This window comes from Meriones unguiculatus, chromosome 4 (assembly GCF_030254825.1).
Source record: "Meriones unguiculatus strain TT.TT164.6M chromosome 4, Bangor_MerUng_6.1, whole genome shotgun sequence".
Classification (NCBI taxonomy): domain Eukaryota; kingdom Metazoa; phylum Chordata; class Mammalia; order Rodentia; family Muridae; genus Meriones; species Meriones unguiculatus.
In genome coordinates this window covers 114135206-114160561 of record NC_083352.1, presented here as the reverse complement: position 1 = coordinate 114160561, position 25356 = coordinate 114135206, and the positions used below count along the sequence as shown (strand labels likewise).

General features: G+C 53.0%; 1 protein-coding gene across 3 annotated transcripts in view; it reads right to left on the bottom strand.

The window, feature by feature from the left end:
• Positions 1 to 25356, bottom strand: part of Cdh22 (cadherin 22) — a 117542-nt gene that overhangs the window by 88124 nt on the left and 4062 nt on the right. The window contains exon 1 of one of the 3 annotated variants that reach the window (XM_060382842.1): positions 2494 to 2620. The exons of the other annotated variants lie outside the window; for them this stretch is intronic. The gene's annotated coding sequence lies outside the window, so the exon portion shown is untranslated. Of the gene's footprint in view, positions 1 to 2493; positions 2621 to 25356 lie in introns of those variants that run through there. 3 annotated transcript variants of the gene reach the window in all.

The window sequence follows — 25356 nt, the reverse complement described above, 5'->3', positions numbered from 1 at the left end:
CCATTCCTCTTCAAGAGCAGTGCATGCTTTTCACGGCTGAGCCGTCTCTCCAGGCCCTGCCCCCTCTGCTTTATAGATGAAGGAAGTGGGACCCCACGCTTGACTGGTGTACCCAGGACTCAATCTGATCATCACGAGAGACAGAAAGGGTCCCTGTCAGGAGCCTACACTGGGCTGGGGGGCTAGGTGGCAGCTAAAGAGAGAGAGAGAGAGAGAGGCCAAATGAAACTCAAGAAGGAATCATGGGGACTGGAGAGATGGCACAGAGGTTTAAGAATACTGGATGTTCTTCCAAAGGTCCTGAGTTCAAGTCCTAGCAACCACATAGTGGCTCATAACCATCTATGGTAAGATCTGGTGCCCTCTTTTGGTGTACAGGCACACATGCAGTCAGAATGCTGCATAAATATTAATTAATTAATTAAAAAGGAGTCCTGGATAGCAGCAAGGGACTGGGGCCTAGACCCTTACAGACATTGCCCAATAGCAGCTGAGACAGCTTGAGGCCAGTATGGTGAGGAGAGGGGTCTAGCTCCAGCTCCAGCTCTAGAATGAAAGGGTAGCCAATGCCAAAACAGGCTGTTAATAAGATCCGTGCAGAACAGTGCTTCTCAACCTTTCTAACGCTGCCACCCTTTAATACAGCTCCTTGCATTGTGCAGAACATGAGGAAAGCATAGAATCATTTTCTTTGCTACTTCATAACTGCGATTTTGCTACCGTTGTAAATCATAATGTAAATATCTGTCTTAGGTGACCCCTTGGAGAGGGGTCACAACCCACAGGGAGAGAACCACTGAGATAGAGGATGCAGAGAGCCCAGGCAAGAATGCTGTCGAGTGAACAGGGGTCAGCTTCGGCCTGGGAGGGGCTGCCCATCCCCTTGTCCTTTCTGTCTGTATATAAAGTGCCAGTACGCTCTGCGTGCGGCACAGAACACATCTATGCACTCTGAAACGTTCCAAGACAAAAATCACAGATTGGTAGAACTTAAAGTCATTTCTATTTGTTTTCCTCTCTCTGCTTATTTGTGTATTTTTTTAAACTAATAAATGTTAAACAGATTAAGGGCTGGCAGAGGGTGAGTTGGCGAAGATGACAGAGGACTGGATAACGAAGAGGAGGGAAGCAGGCTGGAGCGGGGAGTACAGAGCACACGGAGGTTCCAGGTGAGGGGCGTGAAGCTTTGAGGTGCAGACAGAGCCTTCCTCGATAGCAGGAGGGGGGCCGGTGACCTTGGAAGGGCTGTGATGAGGGTGGGGGTGGGGGGACAGCAGATGGCAGTGGGCTGACTGAGCAGCGAGTGGGAGAGAGAAACAAGACAACTTGGTAATCCAAGCTTTGTGGGAAGGCGGGAGAGAGGGCTTGGAGCTGGAGAGGACTTCGGGGGCCCAGAGGGAGGAGGGAGAGGAGTGTTCAGCGTGTAGGAGACCTGGGCAGGAGCCACTTGCCAAGGGTGCAGGTGGCGAGCAGGAGCAGAAGGGAGAATTGGAGGGGTTCAGGATGCTGGGAACGGGGCTCCTGGGGCTCTCTGGGGGACCATTTTCCAGGTCTCCCCTCTTAGGTGTGGCTTTTGGGGGACAGTGACCAGTTTTGCTTCTTGGGGTGGTCTCTGACCCCAGCCCATGTTTCTAGGTCCTCCTGTCAATTCCTTGGGGCACAGACGGGGGCCCAGGTGGCTGCCTGGTGCTGCAGATCCGTTCAGACTTCGACCTTCACTGTCCTCCACATACCCAGCCTAGTTTGTTTTCCTACAGGCTCTTGTCTTAAACTCTCTGAAGCGGAAAAAAAGGTGACTTCTGGGGAAGGGGCTATGCTAAGCTCAGGGTAGCCAAGGGTTGGGCCAGATCCTACCCTGTCCCCTCGGCTTTTTGGCAGAAAGTAGAACCTGCAGCTTCCCTGGGCCTCAGCATTCACTTTCATCTGAAACCCGGGGAAACGGGCTGGGCGCGCAGCTCAGCTGGTAGAGTCACTTAGAGTCTACGAAGTCCAGGCTTTGATTCCCAGCATTGCACAAGCCCAGGGTGGTGGCTCACAACTGTAATCGGTACTAGAAGGGTAGAAGCAGAGAAATCAGGAGTTCAAGGTCACCCTCGGTTATGTAGACAGCAGACTTGAGGTTAGCTGGCTGTGGAGATGGCCTCAGTGGTTAAAAGCATTTGCTACCAAGCCTGAGGATGTGAGTTCAATGCCCAGGACACACATGGCGGAGGCAGAGAACCAACCCAGTCAGTTGCCCTCTGGCCTCCACACAAATGCCTTGGCATGTGTGCCACCCCCATCCTTACCCCCCATACACACACACACACACACACACACACACACACACACACACACACGTACGTACGTACAGATTGAACAAACAAAGGAAAGCACACAGTCGAGTTCCCGAGCCTGGAGAAAGTGACATGTGTTGGCAACTTGAACACAGATGACAGTCACACACAACGGTCCCCAAAGTACCGTGGATAAGAAGGGGAAGGAAAAACATACCCCTTGTAGGTGATGCGGTGGGTGGACAGAGAGAGGATGGAAGCCCAGTCCCCACGAGGACCGCACTGCCGCTGAGATGGAGGAGTTAAACACGTCAACACAGATAGCTTTCAAAACACCGTTGGAGGAGAAGAAGCAAATTGCACGGTGCTACACCCAGAACGAATGCATTTACATTAGGAAACGTAAAACAATGCTCCTTATATGCTGTGGGTGCACGGAGCGCACGCTGAAGTCTAAAAATGGTACAGATGACACACAAGCTTGTCACAGCCCCAGCTCCTGGGGAAGTGAGGACAGAGGGAGACTTGGAGGTGATGAGGAAGGGGACAGGTTCCTTCTAGTCTCCCACTCCTCAGAGTGGGTTCACGTGTCCTCCCACCTTTCTTTCTCCCTTTGGTGTTTGGAGACAGGGTCTTGCTACATAGCCCATAGCCTGGGACTCACAACAATCCTTCGGTCTCAGTGGTCTAGGTGCCACCATGCTTGATTAGAGTTATGGATTTCTTATACAGATTTTTTTTCAAATGTAGCATTTATGTACTTTAGTGTCTGTGTGTGTGTGTGCATATGTGTGCATGCATGGTTGACATGTGGAGGTCAGAGGATAAGTTTCAGGAGTCTGTTCTCTCTCTCCTTCCACAATGTAAGTCCCGGGCATTGGAGCTTGGTGGTCAGGTTTTGGTGGCAAGCGACTTTACCCAATGAGCCATCTTGCCAGCCCTATTCCTCAAGATTTCGAGGGACAGAATGGTGGATTGAGGAGGAATCTGGGGCCCAGAGAGTAAGACTGAATTGTTCCGGGGACAAGCTAAGACTCGCACCTGGGGCTGTCCCTTTCTTCATCTGGGCCCCTCTATTGCCCAAGCTTGGAGGGAAAAGGCCTTCTAAGCTGCCTAGGGTCCCCTCACCCCTGCTTTCAGGGAGACCTGTGGTCCTTGAGCGTCTCCACTGCATGGTCTGGGGGTTGCCTTCTCTCCCGGGGCTCTGCAGGACGGTCTTCTGGAGGCAGTGCAGTGCGGTGCTGAGCTTACACTTTGGAGTGCTGCTTTGGGGAGATGGAGAGTTTACTAGAAAGTGCATAAGAGGCTTCCTTCCTCTGCAAATAGTCCAGTGTGCAGATTTCCCGGGACACAGGGTCTGTGGTGAGCCCTCCCCATCTCTCCCTCCCTTGCCTGGTCTATTTACTCCTCCTTTCTTTTTTTTCAAACCTCTCTGACAGTAAGCAGGGAACCAGGTCACTCCAGGTAGAGTTTGACTCACTCCTGATCCCTGAGCCAATTATAGTGCCTGACACAAAACAGGTGCTCGGGCTAGGTTGTGCTATGGATTCTGAAATCTGGGGTGCTAGATTTGCCAGTGCTGACCAAAGCCACCACGGTCTAACTGGGTGACTCACCCAGGACACAAGGTGGTGCCTGGGGTCAGATCTTTGTGGGATCATCTTTTTCGTTTGCGTTTGTTTTAAGATGGGGTCTGCCTGTGGCTACCTTAGAACTTGCTATGTAGAACTGATTGGCCTCAGACTTCCGGTGATCGTTCTGGCTCTGTTAGTCCTGAGTCCTGGGGTCATAACCCTGCATCACCATGCCAAGCTCCTGAGGCCATCTTCAGCTCTACCTTGAAGACAGTAGGGAACCATTAAAGATGGCATAAGGAATGAGACATGACATTGTCAAGCTTGACGACTTAGGTTTGATTCCCAGGCTCTCCATGGTAGAAGGAGACAGCACATGCCCGTAGTGTGTCCTTTGACCTCTGGACACAAGTGTGCCCCCACACAGACACACAGAAATGCATAAACAAACAAATAAATGTTCAAAATGTGGTTTTTGTTTTTTTTTTGACACACTGGGTGGAGTTTGGCTTTGAGTCAGCTCTAAAGCAAGGAGACCGTGACCAAGAACATGGTGAGCAGTTTGCATGACAGACGGGATTTTGAGGTCACTCTAGTCCTCTGAGTTATCTGGGAAGCTGGAGGAGGTTGGGGGACAGTAGGGTGACTGGATGGAAGTTCTTTTTAAATGGAAGGAGATGCTATGTAGTATAGGCTGGTCTTAAACCTATGGCAACCCTCAGCCTTCCTGGTGCTGGTATTATAGGCATGTACCGCCATACCTCATGGGTCACTGGGATCTTTAGACACTAGGAGAACCATATGTATAAAGATATGGTTTTGTGCCAGGTGGTGGTGGCACATGCCTTTCATCCCAGCACCTGGAAGGCAGAGGCAGAGGCAGAGGCAGGCAGATCTTTGAGTTTGAGGCCAGCCTGGTCTACAGAGTGAGTTTTAGAACAACTAGAGCTACACAGAAAAACCATATATATATATATATATATATATTTCTGTAACCAGGTGTGGTGGACCATGCCTTTAACTCCAGTGCTTTGATGGATCTACATATTATATAACCAAGACTACACAATAGAGAGACTCTGTCTCAAAAAATAAATAAATAATAAATAAAACAAAATAATAAAAAATTTAAGAAGAATATATTTTGTAAGGAACATGAAGGTTCCCTTCACCCAGTTGGCTGCTGTCACCGTGACAGCCTTTCTCGTGTTGCAACTTCCTGTACCTTTGTATTCAGACAGCATTGACACAGGTCTCCAGTAAATTCCCAGCTCACCTGAGTCACTTGGCAGAAACAAGTTTTTATGTCAACTCGCAAACCGACCCGTGTAAGCCCTTGACAAACAGTGGGTGTTATTGCAGAGGCGGTAGCCAGCGACGGAAGCGGTCAGCGTCCCTGTCTCTTGTTTGTCACGGACACATCTGCCGACCTACGCTTGGCGCTCAGGATAAGATCACGCATGCCTGAAACTTCCCTCTCGAGGGAGAAGCAGGAAGGGCAGGTGGACTACTGTCCAGATGAGAGGGGAGGCGACCGCTTCTGATCAAATAGCAGCCAGCACCTTCTCCATGCCGCCTGTGCGCCTCTGCCCATCTCCGAAGTGGGGGCCGAGGAACGGATGCAGATGCCTTTTGCAGATGAGGAACAGAGGCGCCTTGCAAGATGCTGAAGCTCTCGTTGCTGGCTTTAGACCTTCTCCAGCATTAGGGCCCATGGCCACTCTGGTCATTGAATTCTAAGAATACCCCCATATTCCTTTTGTCCCCAAAGACACTATACGCTGATGATCTAATGATGCTGCTTCATTTATTCATGCAAAATCATGCTATTGACAGCCTACTCTGGCTTGGCAAAGAGGAAGAAGAAGGCAGTGGAGAGGCGAGGGTGGGATACAGAAATAGGCTCTGCCAGAAACCTAGGCTTTGCCCAGGCGCAGATTAGCCTGCTCGGGGAGTCCAGTGGCACCAGGGACAGAGGGGTCTATAAACACCAGGAGGAGATGGGGGCGGGGCGGGAGTGCACCAGAGCACGGAAGGAGTCTCGCTCTCTTATTTATTACTTCTGGGCTCTCAAATGCACGACTACCAGGCACAAGTGACAAAATAAAAAGGGAAAGGAAAAAATGCCAGCTACAGCCCGAATAAAATCAGGGCAAATAGAATAAAACCTGACAGCCAAGTATAAATAAATATTCGTAAAAGAGTTAAAGGACAGATTAAAATAAAAACACCACATGCAATTCTTACCCCTTGACAAATGCAGTGCGAATTGGGTTCTTTTAATCAAATGTTTGGCAGGTGTATGAATTATTTATAATTCAATATCGGGTGGTTAAATGGAAAATGGAAGATGTTCCCGTGGTCTTCTCAGAGCTTATCCACCTCCCTCAGTGCGTTTCCCCACCCTGGGGAAGGGAGAGGGGCGTGGGTGGGAGCAGGGAGCCCACCCCTCCCCCACGCCAGGTGCTGGGCTGAGCCTGGAATCCCTGCCCACTGCTGGGTATCACCCATTGTCAACCCACTCCCCAATCACAAACCCCGAAGCTCAGAGTCTCAGTCAAACCAGGACGGAGGCAGGAGTAGGGGGAGGCAGGAGTAGGGGCACCCGGCCAGGAGCGAGAGAGAGCTGGTGTGCAGGGCTGGGGGGTCTGATTTTGATCGTTGTCCAGACTCTGCCATGTCCTCCTGCCTACGTTTGCCCTTTCTGGGCCCTCCTCCCTCAAGCTAGCTTCTCCATTACTCTCTTTTACTTCTCCAAGTCACGTTCTGTTTAGAGTGCAATGCAGCATGTGTCTCTCTTCACACCAGGCCACCGGTAGGAAGCACAGATAAAAAGTGAGGCTTGGAGGGAAGCCTGAATCCTCTCCAGGTGATCTGGGGGCAGCAAAGCCTGTGTGATCTGGCCTCTTTCCCCAACCTCTCTGATCCTGCACTTCATCATCTGTAATACTGGGCCAGTGACAATACTGCCTTGGGGACTGCTCAGGAGGATTAAGAGGGTGGAGGGTGGAGCCGTGGGTGGGGACAGCCTTCTGCAGCAACCAGACACTGCAGTTATTACCTTGGCCACAGGATATTCCACCCATTTAACAGATGAAGAGACAGAGGCCTGGAGAGGTGGAGGGACCTGCTCACAGCAAGTCAGGGTGTGAGCCCCCGGGAACCCAGGCCTTTAGGAGCATGGCCGGCTAGGTGCCACTGGCTGCTGCCGGACCCTGTCCTGGTACCCACCCACACCTCATTCTGACCTGCTTCCCTCCCTACGCCCAGAGTCCTAGGGAGTCTCCCTACAAAGTCAGAGCTGTGGGGTGGTCTGCCCTGTGCCCTGCCTCTCCCTGGGTCACAAGCGCACACACAAGTCATGCAAATGCCCCACAGGCAAAGGGAGCCACTGAAGATCCGGTGTTGACGGACTCCCTCCCAGGAGCAGCAGACGGATGAGCTCTCGCACCGCCGTTCACAAACGGCTGTCGGGAAGGTGGGAGAATGAAGGCAATTAGTCCCTTTAATGCCGATTTCAGACTAATCTTTCACACTTAAGAAAATTGTTCCAATGATTTTCTTATTTTCAGGGGAGCTCGTTAAGTAAGAATTAGAAAAATAGATACGGGAGGAGAGATAAGAAAATGGATTTTGTAATGACAAGCTGCCTAAACATGCAGAGACGGGGCTAGCTGGGCCAGGATGGAGTGATAGATCCCAGTCCTCCTTGGTGTGTGACAGTCAGTGTTCTAGGACCCCAGGGGAGGGTAAAGATCCCGGGGACAGGGATATAGTGCCCGCAGCCTCAGCTAGGGCCTCTGTTGAGCAGAGGATTCTGGTTGCAAGTGGCATGTTTCACACCCAGGTCACCCCTCAATTTCCTGTGCCCAAAGTCTGCAGGAAACAGAGGTCCGTGAGATGATGGTCCTTGCCATCTACACAGCTAAGTCCTTGCCAGGCTTGGACTGGCTTGGGTGTCTACTGAGTCCTCTGGGAAGCCTATCTTATACACATTACTGTACTGGGGGCCATCTATCCACTAGACCCACTGGCCCCTAACATCCAAGTGCAGGCACAAAGCTCAGCTCCAGCCAGCCCTGCCGGCTGTTCCGCATGTCACCTGTTTCCACTGCTGGACGCCTCGGCTGGGGTGGCTGCTAAATGTCTAGGTTTCGTGACTTGCCAAGGCCACAGCCCTGGAAGCTGGAACTGGACGCTGTGGTTTCTATCTCTCTGCTACCTCTGAGCATCGAGTCCTGTGAAAGGAGGCCGACACGGGATGACCAGGGGCCAGATGCCACTGTGTGTCCTCTGCAGAAACAGAGCACTCTGACGGGGAAGGAGGGCCAGGCAGCCACCTCAGGACAGCAGAGGCCATTTTCCCCATCTCTCTACCCTGCCCTATTCTTGTCTTCCTATCTTTGTCTGGATTGTACCTTCCTCCACCAGAACACTCTACCAGCCCTAATCACGCCAAGTTTTCAGCTTTCTCATTCACCTCAGAACCTAGGAGGGAGCACTCGTCTCCACACGTAGCAGCAGTGCATTCTGGGAAGCCCACTTCTGTGTGCCCCCCCTGACTACCCTGTCTGTGGACCAGGTCAGTGACATTTACAGTGCTTGGTTCTGACAAAAAGAATGTTCTCTCTAGAGGCTGAGGAGGACGTGACATTTCTTCTGTGGTCACTGACTAGGTGACACACTCAAGTCACTGGCCATAGCACCAACTACAATACAAATCTCTGCTGGGACGAAGTTACTGTGACCTCAGTGGTTCTCAGCCATGGAGGATTTCAGACCATCTGCTGTGTCTGGAAACAGCTTCTCTGGTCACACCTGGGAAGCTGCTGCTGGTGTCTAGGGAGAAGGGGCCAGAGATGCTGCCAAACACCTAAAAGCACACAGAAAGCCCTCAACCAGAAACTGTTCAATCAATACTCAGTAGGACCAGGGCTGAGAAGGTCTGGCCTAGGGTAATCTGATCCAGGGTCCCCTTAAGTCCTTACAGCTGGGGATAGGCTCTGGATCTCCTGGGATTAAAGGACAGGTGAGGCCATGGACCTCCAAGAGGAACACCCAGTCTGTAACCCCACCCCGACCCCTCAGTCAATGCATTCAACTCCTGCTAAGTATCTGAAGCATCACTGGCCGGATGGCACATCTTCCATCGTACAGGACAGTGGGCTTTAGGCTGGGTGGCCGGAGACACACCTCGTCTTTCCCGGCTTCCGGATCTGTATAATGAGTGCGCCATCATCTCTCATCCAGCCTCACTGCCAAGCCTTCGATCATTTCAGCATCGGACATAATGGCCTCTGCTTGGCAAGGCCAGCCAGCCTAGCCTACTCAGCCAGCTCCAGTTCAGTGAGAGCAAAGTGACCAGCACCCAGGGACAACACCCCACAAGGCTGACCTTTACAAGTCTACACACATATGTACACCCTCACACGTGTGCACATACACCAGCAGAGAGACAAACGAAGACTCTATCAGGTGTTTGCTGTATGCTTCTCACAGGCTCCTCCCACCAACTGGGCAAGGCCAGCATTTTCTTAATCAAAGCAAAAATGGGGAAACTGAGGCAGAGGGGAACAAAGCCATGCGCAAGCTGGTTTGAACTCAGCTCTCCTTGCTCTCCTTTTTTTCTCCATCTCCAGGCCTTTCTAAGTCAGCACTGGGCAGGGAGTTGAGGTCAGAGCCTGACAGGGCCTGGCCCTCTGGCCTCATTCCCCAGCGTCCCTCGGGGATCCCCGTCGCACCCCATTAGCACTGCTTTAAAAAGCGCGGGGCCCGACCGGGGCGCGTTATTGCCCACATAAATCAGGCGGCTCCCGAGTACCGAACACCTTTAAACAAACAGCTGATGGGAGTGAAGTTCCGGGATCGTTATTAATAGCTTTTCATTTCGGTGGCCGCTGTGCTGTGACATGCCTTCCCAGCAGAAGCCCCGCGCAGCCAGCCCCCATCCGCTGATCCCCCGAGTCCGCCAGTCAGAATGAATGACTGTACCTCTGTGTTAATTGTGGCGCCTAGCCGCAAGCGGAATGCTAATGGGGCCAAGTGGGAGGGGGCGGGTGCAAGGCCTGCCTAGCCGCCTGGCTGGGAAGGACCCCACCTCTGGCCCCTCCTCCACAGCCAGGGGCGGGCTCTTACTCAAATACTTATCTAAACTCTACCCTCCTCAGCTCGAGAAAGCCCCGTGGTTCCCAAGGCCTGGAGCCAAGTCTCCACTCATCCCTCTGCTCTGGAAGGCCTTGGCGCTCATCCTCTGTATGGCTCAGGCCTCTTGCTGGCACTCCTATACCAGGAGCCCAGTGTTGTTTAAACCCCTATTTAGATTCTCATTCACTCAGCCGCGGCTTTATTCAACAAACATCCATCCTCCTGAGTCCTCTGAGGGACCAGGGAGGAAGCAGTAAGCAAGACACGCCCCTGCGCCCACAGCCTCTACACGCAAGCAGGAAATCAAGCAGGTCTGTGAGCCCAGGTTAGCTCTTCACTATCTGTGTGCCCTTGTGATGGGGGCCCTTCTGGGCCTCCATGTTCTCCTCTGTAGAAGGGAAGTGCTGGTAGGAATAGCAGCAAACACGGTATGTGAAATACTTAGTTGCGGATCACCGTGGAACACTTAGGAACTGTAAGCTCTTGCTTCATTAACTCAGGTGCATGGTGATGACTGAGAGAGAAGCAAGCAAGAGGGGTTGTCAAACAACGGGGCCAGTCTGGGGTCCAGGGTAGGGTTCCCCAAGAAGGTGGCATTTTTTTTAGACTAGGGGTAGAAGGGCTAGGAAGGGAGATGGCACCAAGTAAAGAAAATAGCATCCGTCAAAGGTCAGAGCAGGGAGGTTCATCAGACCACGCTGATGAACTAAGAGAAGCAGCAAGTCCTGTGATGGGCAGGAAGGCCAAGCTGAGGCAGGGGAGGGAGGAAACAGGGGAGATGGGGGGGGGTAGTGCACAGGATCCCATGAGTCCTGTTAAACTTTAAATTTCCCCTTCTGGATAGTATGAGGGGCAGCTGAAGGCTATCTTTCTTTCTCCGCCTATTGGGGCCTCACAGGGTGGCTCAGAAAGAAACAGCGAGGACCCCAGGCTACCGGCTAGGTGGATGCCCACAGCGGCCTGGGGGCCGTGAGTGTCTGCTGAGTCCTTAAGACACAATCAGAATGTCATAGGCAGAAGCAGGGAGAGGGCCCAATTGTGAAGAACTCCAGGATGACCCCTTCATTGATTTGGGGGAAAGAGGGAAAGCCTGAGGGAAAGAGGGCCAATCAGGCCCTCAGTTGGCCGTGTGACGGATGGGTAGGCCTCTGAGCCCTTTCAAGTGCTGCGTCCCTGCTCTGGAGTTGCCTTCCAGATCTGGTTTGGTGAGGAATTTTTTTTTTTTTTTAATTACTTATTCAAAACCAGAGTCAGCAGTTCCCTCCTGAAACCCATCTGGCTACCCCAGAGTGGCCTTGAGCACATACCTCCCTATTCACCTTGTGAACTTTCTGGTCTACAGCCCATCCCCTGCTGCGTTTCCCCTGCTCTTTACCCACCTGCCTCCAAACCCACTGGCTCCAGCAGCGCTCTCTCTTCAGTCTGTACCTGTCCCTAGGTGACCACATGCAACCCCATGTCGAGAAGCCATGTACCTACATGCATGTGTCTAAATCCGCTCTCTCCCCGAAGCCCCAAACGGTAGAGTCACTTGACTGTCCGCTGCGGAGGTGTTAAGGACACTTGAAACCGCTGTTGTCACCATGCCCGCCACACAAACGACGATGCTAACACATCCGTCCTCCCTCCCGTTACTACTGACTCCCTTATCCCAACCGCGTCTGCCAAAAACCGTGGAGTCACTCGTGACTTTGCTCCATCTCACACCCACATCCTATCCATCAGCGAATCTTGCCAGGCTTAAAATAGATCCGGGATCTGACCAATCTCACCGCTGCGGTTGTTGGCAGCCTGGGCTACAAGGAGTGTCATCTCTCACCTGGATTATTGCAACAGTGTCCCAGCTGGTCTCCTTGCTTCTGCCTTTGCCCCTGCAGCCTACTCTCAGCCGAGGTGTTAAAATACAATATTACCTTCTCCAGAAAGTTCCTCTGGCTTCTTGTCTTACTCTGAGAGAAATGGCCCCTAAGAGCCAGCAAGATTTGGTCTCATGTGACTCCTCTGATCTTTTTCCTATATCCTTTTCCTCTATTCTACTCATAGCAGGCTCTGGCTGCTCTCCAAGCCCATCAGCTATGATCCGGCCGCCGGGCCTTTGCACTTGCTGGTCGCTTGGCCTGGAATACCAGCCTCCCTTCTGTTTTCCTGGCTCTTGCTCTCCCAGCCTTTAGAAGTCCGCTCGAACGGTTGACCTTAGTTAGACCCTGCAGTAACCGTCCCCTTTCCCCCAAGCTGTCTCCTTACAATGCATTTCCTTTTCTAGCTACCCAAGAGGCCAGCAAGCCTGAAGTAAATACGCTACCCCCTGGCTCAAGCAGGCCCTGTCTTCTTTGCTGTGAGGTGACCCCACATGGAGGGCAGTGCTCCCCAATACCACTCTGTTTAGCTCTTTAAGTGACTAGGGAGTCTGGTTGTGACAGCCTGACTGCCTGTCTGTCTCCCCAGGACACAGTGAGGCCACACTTCACTATTGTTTCAGAGGGAAGCACAGAGTACTTCGAGTGTTTAGAGAAAAACATGGCTGAAGGACAGTGAGTTCAGATTCCCACCCCTTCCTGGAGCCCTTCCTGCCTCTTAAGAGCAGAGGGTCAGGGTTGGAATCTGGAAGCTGAACTGGAAGGATCCACAAGTCTGTCCTTCCTGCTCTTAGTGTCTCTGCAATTAAAGTCTGGACTGCAAAGGTTTTGTTGTTGTTTGGGTTTTTGTTTGTTTTGTTTCTGCTATAGAACCTCGGGTATTGTGTAGGTTCGTCAAGTCCTCTGCCACTGAGCTACACCCCAGTCCTCGGAATTGGGAATTCTGTTTAAGGCGAGTTACTGATAGGGAAAAAGCTAAGGACCTGGGCCAGAGGTTGAACTCAGAGGGAGGAGCAGGCTGAAGGCGGGGCTTGAAGTCAGAGTTCCGTTTCTGGCTGGGCGCAGTGTCTGCTCCAGCAGCAACGTGCTTAGCATGAGCTGGCTTGAGGTTTTGTCAGGGACAGGAACTCTAGTGAAAGAGGGGACAAATGGCTCAACCGTAGGACACTGATTGGGATTACAAAGCCTTTCTGTAGGACACTGGGACAGGCTTCACATTTTATAGCCCTGTTCCAGCACAGCGGGCGGCTGCCAGGGTGACTTTGCCACCTAGGTGACCCTTGTCTGGGCATTTCTTGGCTGTGAGTAGGGAGGGCACCTCTGTTGACATCATGTAGATTAGGGATTGACCCTAATCAACCCTCAGCGGCCTACCCCAGTGTCAAAGAAAATCTCCAAAACAGAGAATTCCTGCATTCTCCAAAGGCTAGCCAGGGGCTCATCTAACTGGGCCAAGGCCACAGTATGAGGGTCTTGGAAGCCATCTGTCCCTGTGTCCCTGTGGGCTCATCTTCTCTGCGTTATCTCGGGCGTGTCTAAACAAGGGGTCTGAGGGTAGGAGAGGGTGGAGGGGAAGGAGAAGAGAGGCAGTCTTGCTAGCTGAGATTCTGATGCTGGCTGCAGCCAAGCTGAGCAGGAGCTGCTGAGAAAAAAATGGAGGGACCAGCCCACAGTCTGGGCAGGGTAACAGAAGGCCTCAAGGGGACCTGTGAGGCTATGGGTGGGGACCTGGAGGATGGCAGGGAGCTGTCTGAGGTAGCCTCTGGCCCCTGGCAAGTGTAGTTCAAGAGGCCCAAGTTCCCAGAACCATGGCTGCCTGAATCCACACATCTTCAGCCCAGCTCAGTCTTTCCCTTCCTTTGTTTTGAGCCAGGGTCTCCTGGAGCTCAGGCTGGCCTTGAGTTCCTGATTCTCCTGCCCCTACCTCCCAAGCGCTGAGATCACATGCCTGCCATCAGGCCTATGAGGTGGATGCTATTATCATCCCTGTCTCGCTGAGAAGCCGTAGAGGTTCAGAGATCCTGGGAAAGGTCCCAAGGGTCCCCCAACTCTGAGTAGCAGGCTGGTTCTGAGCTGGCTAGGGTTTCAGGTCAGGAGCTCACTGCCGGGGGGGGGGGTCCCCTGGCCTCCTGTGCTTCTGTCTGCCACCCCTCCCCTTCATGTGCATGTCTGATCTCAGCTAACCTCTCAGTGTCTGCTGGATATGTGCGATGATTACCATCCTTGATGAAGCAGCCACATCCCAGAGAGGTCAAGAGTCTCTCCACACCTCCAGGTCTGCCCAACATCAAGGCCACTTGTGCTTCTCTGCGTAACAGCTGGGGTGCACGTCTGCACAGCTACCGGAGCCCGCTCTCACAGCTGCCTCTGATTGTGACAAACTGGCAAAGGTTTCTGTTTCTCCACCTTAGCCTTAGGGCTGGTTGGGCCAGGTCATTCTTTTTTTTTTTTTTTTTTTTTTTTTTCCATTACATTTATCTGTCGTCTGTCTATTTATTTGTGGCCGTAGCAGAGCCAGACGCTATCCTGGGGGAATAAGGTCTCTTCTCCCAGTATGGAGGTCCTGGGAACTCAACTCGGGTTATCAGGCTTAGGTGCAGGTGCCTAAGGGACCTGCTGTGCCACATTGTTGGTCCAAGGGACCATTCTTTACTGTGGGGCCACCCTGGCCTCAGAACGATGCTTAGCAGCTGTCCCCCAGCTGCGATGATTCCAGTCATATGTGCCCAGGGAGAACAAACTGCGCCCCACTTATGGGGAGATCAGTCCCAAGGCCAGAACAGGAGGCACATCCTGTGGCAGGTGAGTATGGGACCCACAGATCAGAGAGGAGGCACCTTTCTCAAGGTCACTGGGGGTCAGTGGCAGGCTCAGTCCAGTCTCCTACTGAAACCAGGGTCATCCAGGAGAGCATTCTACATCATTAGGAGCCAGCCTAAACTGCCTGACTGGGAACCCACACAGGTTTCCCCCTCCAGGGAACTGTAGCCCTGGGTCCCCTGGCTGAGCTGAGCTGGGTCTATACTGTGCCCAGCCAGAGAGGCATGAAACTAGCCCAGGAGACAGGCATTTTGAGCTCAGGAGCTCTCACCTGCTTTTCTGACAGATCAAGGTTCCAAGAGAGTCAGTCCTGGCTGCCGCCCCAACTCCGGGCGGCATTCCTATCCCTACTCCCTCAGTTTCCTCAGTCTACATTTGTTGTCCGGTGGTCAACCCCCCAGGCACGTAAGCCTCCAGGTGTCCCCTAAACTGTGAGTGCCTCCCTGCCTATGTTTCTGGGGCTTCCAGTGAAAAGTTCTTACAAGTGAGAACTCCTGTTCAGCCTCCGAGATTGTGCCCCAGTCATTTGCTGCAGGGTGTGTGTGTGTGTGTGTGTGTGTGTGTGTGTGTGTGTGTTCATGCACGTACGTGTCCTGTTAGTCTGAAAGAGTCCTTGAGGATGTTAGGCTACCTGATCCCTATTCTCTGGGGACTGGTGCCTGGCTCAGAGTAGGTAGTCAGTAACTATTGAGTCAGAATGAATGACTGAGTTTAGAAGAGTAACAAGGCCCTTGGCTGCCAGGTGCCACTCTCAAGCCTTCAGAGAGGGAAGCCAGCTTCTTGCTGTTCCCTGCTATTTTGCATTCCGAGGACTGCCCTACCTGTCCTGGCCAGGGCCTGCCACCCCAGCTACCCACAGTCTGCGGACTCAGAGAGCACCTTGGACAGAGAGCAGACATTTTTGTTGTTTCTAATGCTTTTATCCTCTGTGAAGCAGCCATAGCCAGCTGTCTGTCAGCCCTGCCTTCACTGTGATCCCAGACACTTCCCGTTCTTCAATTCATCCCAGACCTTCTGAGCACCAGGCAGGGACCTCAGGTCCCATGTTCACCACATGTGCACTTTGAACATTCGGCCATTTCCTCCCCGCTTCTCACTCTGAGATAAGCATCTTCCTCCAGGAAGCCCTCTGACAACGGATACCAGGTCTCAGATCCTTCTTTGCGGAGATAGGGAGAAGAGATGACCTAACACTCTTTCCTATGTATTCATTATTTTCTGAAATTAGAAAAACACTGGTATATACAACTATGCAGGCCTCAGTTTACTCACCAGCAAAGTGGGGAGGGAGGGAGTAGGGACAATGCATACAAAATCAAGGGTGACTCTGGGCTTGATCTGTGCCCTTCCCAATCCAACACTTAGCAACTTTCCTGTGTGGCCCTGGCTTCACTCCTTTCCTCTGTTGGACCTCGAGTTACCAAAAACAATAACAAAGCAAAACAAAACAACAACTCTCCAAGTTCCAGTTCTCTCCAAGATGGGGTTCCTGAGCTCTGAGAATTATGCAGTGATTCCTGACTCACTTGGGGAAGCCATGCTTGCTCCCCATCTTCCTCCAACCCCAAGGCTGGGAAGAGGAGACCAGGAAGAGGAGCTAGGAGGGGACAGAGACTTCCGGGGATGGGGAGGAGCGTGTGGAGGGAGGAGGAGCTGTCCTAGCCTGAGTGTGAGAGACGAGTTAACAGCTCAATTGTTATTTCAATTACACGGATTATTTGAAAACAATGTTATGAGTTTCATCACTGACAACCCCGGGAAATGGCTGCTATGGCAACCGGGAAAAAGAATGGCGCCGGCCAACCAATCCAAAGTTCTGTCTGCAGTCCCACTTTGTTCAAACTCTCCTCTGGGGCCCCTCCCATCTCCCACTTGGGAGAAGGCTTGAGAGGAAGAAAGGAAGCAAAGGGCAAGCGGAAGGACTCAGCAGAAGGAGAAACTGAGGCAGTGAAAAGAGAGAATAAGATCACTTCTGGGGAGAATCGGGAGGTGGTCAGTGGATAAGAATACTGGCTATGCAAGCACAAAGATCTGAGTTTGAATCCTTAGCTCCCGTGTTAAAAGCCAGGCATGGCTACCACCAGGTCCTGTAACCCCAGCACTGCGAGGGGAGGGGCAGAGACAGTGGCTCCCAAAGGCTCTGCTGACCGGACAGTTAGCCCCATCAAACCTTCTGGTTCAACGACAGACCCTGTCTCAAGGAAGTGAGGTGGAAATCAATAGAAGACAACACCAGTGTCTGAGCGGCCTCCGCATATGCACACATGGGTACGCGCATCTGCACAGTCACAGGCTTGCAAAACACACATACGTGCATTGTCACACAAGAGTCACTCTGGGCAAGGGCACTGGCTCACTGTAGAGCGGAGAGAACAAACAGGTCCTAGGCATCCTCTGGTTGACAAGGGGCTCCCAGGACACCTCTCCTAGCCCTGTTCACTACCTGAAGAGTTCCCTCAGGCCACCCATTCTCTCAAGATACACAGAGTCCCCTCCCACTGCCAGAATCTCCATTGGTCAGGGGGAGGAAGGGCAGGTGGAATTCGCAAGATTCCTTGGGATCTCTGGGCACCCTGGAGCTCTTTCCTGCTTCTCTCTCAAAGCCACCTGTGTAGACACCCTCCTCAGCCCAACCTTTTTCAGACAGACAACTGTAGGCTCCAAAACAGAGCCCTTGGCTTTGAGGCTAACCTCATTCTCCCATCAGGAAGCGCCCACGTGATGCCTGCTCCGCAGAAGCCTGGGGCCTTGCCACGCTAAGTGCCACACAAATACCGCCACGTTGGTGATCAGAGACAGTGATTATCATATCCTCTTACATGTAGGGAAACTGAGGCAGGCGTGTGACTTGTGCAGAGCCCGGCTGTCAGGAGGGCCTGGCTACTCTAGAACTCTTGTTTTGGGCTGTTCTCTTAATTCCTCCAGACAGAAAATAGGCCTGATGTGGGGCGGGCCTGATGGCCAGATGACTTCTAAAATTGAGCCTTATGGCCTCACGTTGGTCTCTCAGGACATGATCCACTAGCTCTCTAGCTCTTGCCTTGAAACTCAAGTACCTCTCTCTACAGTTGCTCAGCAGGGGAGACCTGGACAGACATGAACACAGCAGTTCACAGTGGGGGAGCGGTGATGCTTCTAAGATAACCGCTGGCCTAGAGGCCAAGAGCTGGGCTCTTCTGGAAGTCAGGAAGCCTTGCAGTGTTGTCCCCAGGAAGGTGGTGCCCAATGAGAGACAGACACCACGTACAAGTCACCTCATCCATCCGTGACCAGTGACCCCACTGTACAGATGAGGAAACCGAGGTTCAGGGAATCAGAAAGATTTGCCCAATGTTACCTGTCAATATGTTACCTGTCAAGAGGGCTGGTCCAGGTACCACCAGGACACAAAGGGCAGAAAGGACACTCAGGAGGAGTAACTCAGGGGCTTTAGCAAAGTTGCTGGATGAGAGGCAACCTTGGCGCAAAGCTAGCTGAGGAAGGTGTGTCTGGCTCAGCCAGTGAAGAACTATGTCAGGTGACAAAATGGGGCCTTGAGTGTCTGGAGCTGACAGGGAGTCATTGCTCCTGTCCTTCCTCTGGTCCTCCCTTTCTCCTGTTCTTCCTACTTCTTCCCTCCTCCCCTCCATCCTTCTCAGCCTACCTTCCTCTCCCCTCCCTGTGCTTCCTCCCATGTTTGCTCCCTCCCTCCTGGGGTGCTCCCTCCCTCAGCAACCTCCCTCTTGTGCAGTAGAGCAATTTCCCAAAACATTTTCTCTAATTTGTGACTGTTTTCCTAACCCAGAAACATCGAGTCCCGGATTCTCCAGCCTGTGAGCCAAGCCCAGCGGAGCTGCCAACACGGCTGGTACCATCAGCCCAGCCTGCCTGCTAACCTGCAAGTTCCTCTTTTCCCGAAGCCCCAAGGCGGTGGGCAGGTGGTGGGAGGGTCTCATGGGCTTTTCTCCAAGGCCTGCAAAGTGGATGCGGAGACCCTGGAATGGCAGAGAAGCTGGCACCTTCACTAGGCTGGCTGCCACACGTGGAGGACAGCAAGCCTACCGTTTAGAGAGGGAGGTGTCACCGGGCTCCAGAGGGGTCTGTAGGGAGACTGAGAATTTACAAGGTGTGTGTGTGTGTGTGTGTGTGTGTGTGTATGCAGAAATTCCCTGTTGGAAACTCGGGCTCACGTTCACGGCAGGAAGGGGATATGTTAAGCAGCTGAGCAAAGTGCCCAGGTGTTCATTAGGGCAAGCGGGACAGTGCCATGACCCAGGACCTGTGGTAACAGAAGCTTGGTGACAGGATCTGGTGCGAGGCAGGGGTTGGCACGCTTGTGAACTAAAGCTGGGTTCTGTGAGGAGGGAGGCCTAGGCCCCAAACACAGCATTCTCCAGAGTCAGTAGCAGCTCTGGCCAGAGACTCAGTAGGAGGCCGAGGTTTGCGAGAACAGGAGCTATGAGGAGACAGGAAAGGACATAGTCTCCACAGGAAGGAGGCAAGGGCTCTCATGAATGAGGGACTCCTTGAGGACAAGCGTCTGCTGTGGGGGTGTGGGGTTGAGGGAGAAGTCCTTGTCTGGGGCTCTTTTGAGAACCTGTTGCCGCTGCCCTGTGCCAGGTGCCACGCTTGCTTTAACCCACCTTCACCTCCCCTCAGGCTGATTCTTGTTCTGCAGGCAGTTCCCCAACCCCACACCCTGATCACCCCTACACCCTCTTCTGCAAGGTCCCAGCCAGAGTCCTCCACTCCCCCTCCACAGATGTCCCCGTCTGTGCTCCGATTCGCTCAATCACCCCTGTGATTTTGAGTACCCCATTACAGCCAGACACAGGCAGATAGAGTGGTGACCCACACAGCAGTCGGGTCCCCCCCGGTCCCCACCCCAGCTACCTAGCCTTGATCCCTCCAGCCTCAAATGTGTCCAGTTCCCTCTGCCCTGTCCTAGGAACCAGTCTGTCTTAGGAACCACTCCTCGTTTCTTCGGCTGAGTCCAGTCAGCCACTTCCAGATACCTCTAGGCAGCATCTACTTTGTGCCTATTGTTGGGGCTAATAAAGCCCCAGTGGGAGGAGATATCAGACGTGGAATCAATAGATACCGGCAATGGCCTCAAGGAGACAGTGCCAGCATAGGCAAGAGTGCGCATGTGCATACACACACTCCCAGCACCCAAAGAAAACAAACAGCAAATGTGTGCGGTATTAGCAGCTAACACTTTTGGGACACAGCTCATCTCCAGGCCACAGCCCATCAGAACCCTTCACAGCTCGGAGGACATTGAGCCCCTTTCTAATCTCTCTCTTCTAGGTTAAGGAGTCCACTGCTCTTTGCTGTCTTTTTTTAACCCCTGTCTCCAGCAACTGGCACCTCACTTGAGCCGGCACGTAGTAGGCTTAAAAGAAGTGCATTGTGGGTAGGCTGGTGTCTCCACCGACGGGAGGGAGAGGACAGGTGGGCAGGGAGAAGGCACAAAGCAAGGCAGTGGGTGTGGGAGTGTGGGTGGCTAGCCATGGGTGGGTGTTCAGCAATGAGTGGCTGGGCAAACAGTGGGTGTTTAGGTGGGCAGAGGCGGAAGGTGGGCATGGACAGCTCAACCTTTGAAAGGAGGTGTGAGGGTGGGTGACGGGTTGGAAAATGACCAGAGGATGGATGGCATTAGGTGGGGTGCTGGGTGGCTGAAACATGTCAGCAGACTCTCAGCTTTTCTGGGAGTCTCTCAGGCATATACTCCCCTGATTTGATTAATGGGCCCTCGTTCTCTTACATATAGACACACACAAGCGTGTGTGCTCTTGAGCGCACACACACACACACACACACACACTGTACCCAAGCTTGCCATATTGTCAGGTTTCTCTCTTTTCTCCAAAGCATCTCCTGCAGCCAAGCTACTCTGGGTCCAGGTGACTGCCTGGAGCTTTCCCTCAGCCCCTGTTCTCCACAACCCCATGCAATCTCCTCCCCCACTGTCTTCCAGATGATCCGAGCACCCTGTTTCCTGCGTCCTCTTTCCTTTAAGTTCATCCTGAGAGCCAGCCAGCGACCTGCAGTAGCGCCCCATCACCTGCATTCCCAGGCCTGAAGTGTCACCCATCGCTGAGGAACCTTCCCTTCGGCTGCTCACTCTCTCCTCCACTTCATGCCCTCTGTGCTCTGGCCAGCTTGGCCACTAGCTCTCAACCAGACATCCCAAGCCACCTCCACTTTCCTTAGCCCTGTCTCCTGAAAGCCTCTCCAACCCCAGCAGTGCTCCAGGGCTGTCCTCCCTGATCTAGGCCCAGTGAGCCACTTTGTTGAGATTTGTGTGTGTGTGTAACGAGTACCAGTAATACTGTACTGGTACTCAAGGCTTCCAGAGCCTTCCGCCTGGGTGAGGGCTCCAATCCTCTCCACAAACCTCAGAGGTCAGGACAGAAGCCCAAAGGCTGGTGACATGTCTCAGAACCCTCTGCTGGTTAAGTGGCAGTCTGGCTCCTGTGCCCCCAGTGGGATCCTGCGATTGATTACAGTGTCCTGGAAGTGAGACAGGCTCTTCCTTCCCTGGGCAACTTTTGCTGTATACTGGCAGTCCCTCCGTCCACTGTTTTCCTTCCCTTCCCTTGTTCTGTTTATTTTTGCTCTGAGACAAGGTCTCACATAGTCTAGGCTGGCTTTGAACTCACTACACAGCCAAGGATGATCTTGAACTTCTGATCCTCCTGCTTCTACCTCCAGAGGGCTGGGATTTCAGGTTTACACCACCACCTCTAGTTTTACCTGACATCAGGGATCAAATCCAGGGCTTTATACTTTCCGGGCAAACACCCTTCCAACTGAGCCACGTTCCTGGTTCCCCCTATTTCCCTTCAAGCTCATCCAGAAGAGGGTCCTGTAAATAAACAGATTTGAAACTGGACCAAAGGGACGCTGCAGGCCCCCTTTTCTGGGGAGAGTTCTCATCCACACAATGAGCTGGCGATTGGTCCCTCAAGGCCTTTCAGCTTGTGTGGCAGAAGGCTCAGGGAGCTCTCCAGCCCCAGCTACATCTCCCCTCGGCTTCTTCAGTCCCTAATGCCAGCATCGGCTTGTGGCCTCTACAGGCTCCATCCTGAGGCCACAGCCCTTTCTCTGGACACCTGAATCTGCCCAGCTCGTCATCTGTCCATCATCTTGTCTGTCTGCTGACCTGAATCCACCTGCCTCTGCTACCCATCCATCAGCCTGCTTAAGCCTGTCCACCTCATGTCCCTGTCTGCCTGGTGTCTGTCACTCTGCCCATCAAACGCACGGTCCACCTCCCAACCCCGGTCCCCTGCTCTTGCAACATACCAGTGACCAAAAAAAAAAAAAAAAAAAAAAAAAAGAGCGAGGCCTTTGCAGTTGCCACTCAGTGAGCTGCCCGCTTCTTAACCAGCACAGCCTGCCTATCCAGAGCACAAATGGTCTCCTGGCTCCCAGCACCCTCCTTATTCCCCAGAGGTCCCCCCAGCCTTGCTGGCTTTAAAGGCTTCTGCTTAAGGAATCAGGTCAGTGCCATGCGCACCTCCTGCCAAAAATGTCCAAGCAGTCCCCAAGGAAATCGCTGGACACAAGCGTAAAGATGTGTGTACAACGATGCTCACAGGAGAATTGTTTGTAACGGCGAAGGGTTGGAAGCAACCCAAGTGCCCAACCGTGGGGGCCGGCCTCGTGACTTATGGACAGCCACACAATGGCGGGCTGGGCGGCTATTAAAAAAGGGTGATGTGATGTCTATTCGCTGAAATGGCAAGATGCTCACAGTACACTACCCAGAGACAAGGCAGGCTGTAGAGGCACACATGCAAAGCACGATGCCATTTTATTTTTTATTTTTTTATTTTAAGTCTGCGCCGACAAGAACACGTATGGAAATGGTGGCCAAGGGGTAGTGGGATCACGGCTAATTAAAAACTTCCCCGGATAAAAAGACATGCAGATGTATGTGTACACATTCACACCCACATGAATACACTCTTCCTACGAGCTGGGCCACACACCCTGCCCTGGGTCAGTGTCTCCTCCCACTCTCTCAGGAGGTGGGTTAAAGAAAGGGATTCCCTCCATTGGGAGGCGCTCGGGATCCTGCGGCTGATCAGCGGTGAGGCTTAACCATGAGCTCAGCTCTCTTGAGCTCCAAAGCCAGTACTCTTAGTCAGCGAGTTATGGCTTCTCATTTCGTTGATCTGCGACTCGTCTGTTTAAAAAAATATATAACATCTAGGGGTGGAGACAGAGCTCAGTTGGTAGAGTACTTGCCCACCGTGTGTGGAGTCACGGTTAGATTTCCCAAGACGGCATAAAAGCAGGCATGGCGGCCCATGCTTGTAACACCAGCCCTCAGGAGGCAGAGGCAGGAGGATCAGAAGCTCAAGTTCATCCTCAACCATAAAGTGAATGGGAGACACATGAGACCCCACCTCAAAACAGACAGACAGACAGACAAGCGGAACCAGCTGAACAACCAGGGCCAGCAAGTAAAGGCATTTGCCTCTCAAGCCTGACAGCCTGAGTCCAATCCCCCAAAACCTATGCAGAGGTGGGAGGAGAGAACTGACCCCGCAAAGTGGTCCTCTGCCCTCCGCATGCACGCCGTGGTCATGTGACCACGCATGCACGTACCTGTTACATCACACGTACAAATAATAACAGCAACAATAATGAAATTTAAAAGAACCAAAACAGCAACCAACAAAATCTACATGTTCTAATGAAGAACATAGGGTAGAAATGAACAAGACCAGGAGAGGGGCTGGCGAAGTGTGCACCGGACAGCAGCCCCTGGCCTCAGAGCTGCGGTTAGCCCCGATGCAGGAGCCATAGGTGTGCCGCTGCCACACTGAGTGGCTCTAAGCCCCTCCCTAAGCCCACGCTTGATGCAGCAGAGGCAGTGCTGGCTGTGTGCCACACGCCAGGCTCCACCCCCCGGGAGACCAACGGAAATGCCCACACCGGCCTCCGTGGAGTCTCCCCTGGCTGGACCCCAGCCTCCACACTGCTCTTTGTACTGCAGAGTATTCTGTGATGGAGTGGCTGGGGTGGCGACATCCTCTGGGTGGCAGGAGGTCTGGCCATGTCAGCCTTTACCTACTGGGTGCCAGTGATGGCCTTTGACCCAGAGACATTTCTAGACATCACCTGATGTCCTTTGGGGACCGGAAGTGGCCCTGGCTGACCTGACATGCTGAGAACAACAATGAGGCAGCCAGCAGGAAAACCTAAGCTCTCCTAGATTAGAGGCAGAGGGGTGGTCACCGGGCGGTCACACAGGTCTCCTCAGGCAGCACCTGGTCCTGAGAATCAGGAGCCCCATGGACCTCTTTATGCTTTAGATTAGACATGGGGTAAACCCCTTCATCCCCAGGACCGCACAGATATGCTTTCAGCCCCCACAAGGAAAGCCAGTCTTTACAGCACTGCCCCCTATCTCTATCTCTGTGGCCCAACAGCTTCGTGAGCCAGAAACAGGCACACCTGTGTCCTGCATCCATCCGGCCCCCTCAGGTCCTACACGCAGCCCTCATAGCAGGCCCGGCAATGGCAGCCCTGGATCTGGCTTTCCAATCTAGCCACTCTCCCCGCAGCTGGGCAGAAGCTTCTCCAGGCAAAGGTCACCAGGTGTTTGCTTCCCTTACTGGAAGCCCTCAGGGTCCTCACTGCTCAACTGTGCCATCCCATCCCTGCTTCCCGTGGCTCTCCAGCCCCTCAGGCCCCGCTTCTGCAGCTCCATAAGTAGCCCCTCTGTGATCCCCACGCCAAGGCAGCACCCTTCATCCAGTCACTTCAGGCAGCTGGCCTTGCAGCTTCCTACCCCTTGTTCTCCCCCTCCTGGCGGGGGGGGGGTAACCTTCATACCCCTGAGCCTGGAGCCTTCCCCCACCTGGAGCCTTCCCCCACACCCCTGCCCAGGGTCTCTCTTTCCTTTTCACTCCTTAGAGGACCATTATTCAATCCTTCAGGGCTCTGCTTCTACCTCGCTCTTTCTGAAAAATCTCTGTTGCTCACCCATCGCTCTTACCATGGTGATGAGAATTGCTTAATTGTCTGCTGGCCACCCTGGACCACTGTTCTGCTGGCTAGGACGAACAGCTGTGTCTCCAACACTCAGCACAATGCCTAGCACATACACATGCTTAGCAGACACATGTTTGCCTGTTATGTTTTTCAACTGTACTATGAATGGATGGGCAGCCTCAAAGACGGGTGCATGCAGGGACACGGGGAAGAGGTGTTGCTTGGAATGGACCGTGAGGCTTCTGAAGATCTTTGGACAGAGCGTTCAGAGGGAGGGCAGGTTGGGGCCTTGTGCAAGACTGTCGGGTTGGTAGGAGATAAAGGAGGATGCAGACGGATTACAAGGACCTTGAATGTCACTGTGCAGAGTCTGGACTTAATTCAGTAGGCGATGGGGAGCCATGGAGGGGTTTTAATCAAGCGAGTGACGCGAGCCCACCTGTGCCGGAGAACAATCACTGCGACTGCAGCAGAGGCCGTGGTAGTAGGGAGGCCGGAGGCCTGGAGGCTGGCACGGAGGTTGCCACCACGGTTTAGACTCTTCAAAGCCAGGGTGCCCGAGTCAGAGTGGGAATCATGGGATGGATTGGGGGAGAAAAGACAGAAACTAGGACGAAACGAATCTGTGAAAATCCAGAGCCTTCCTTTGCCCCCTAGCCGCTTAACCAGCCAGTTTCCACAACCCCAAAAGCA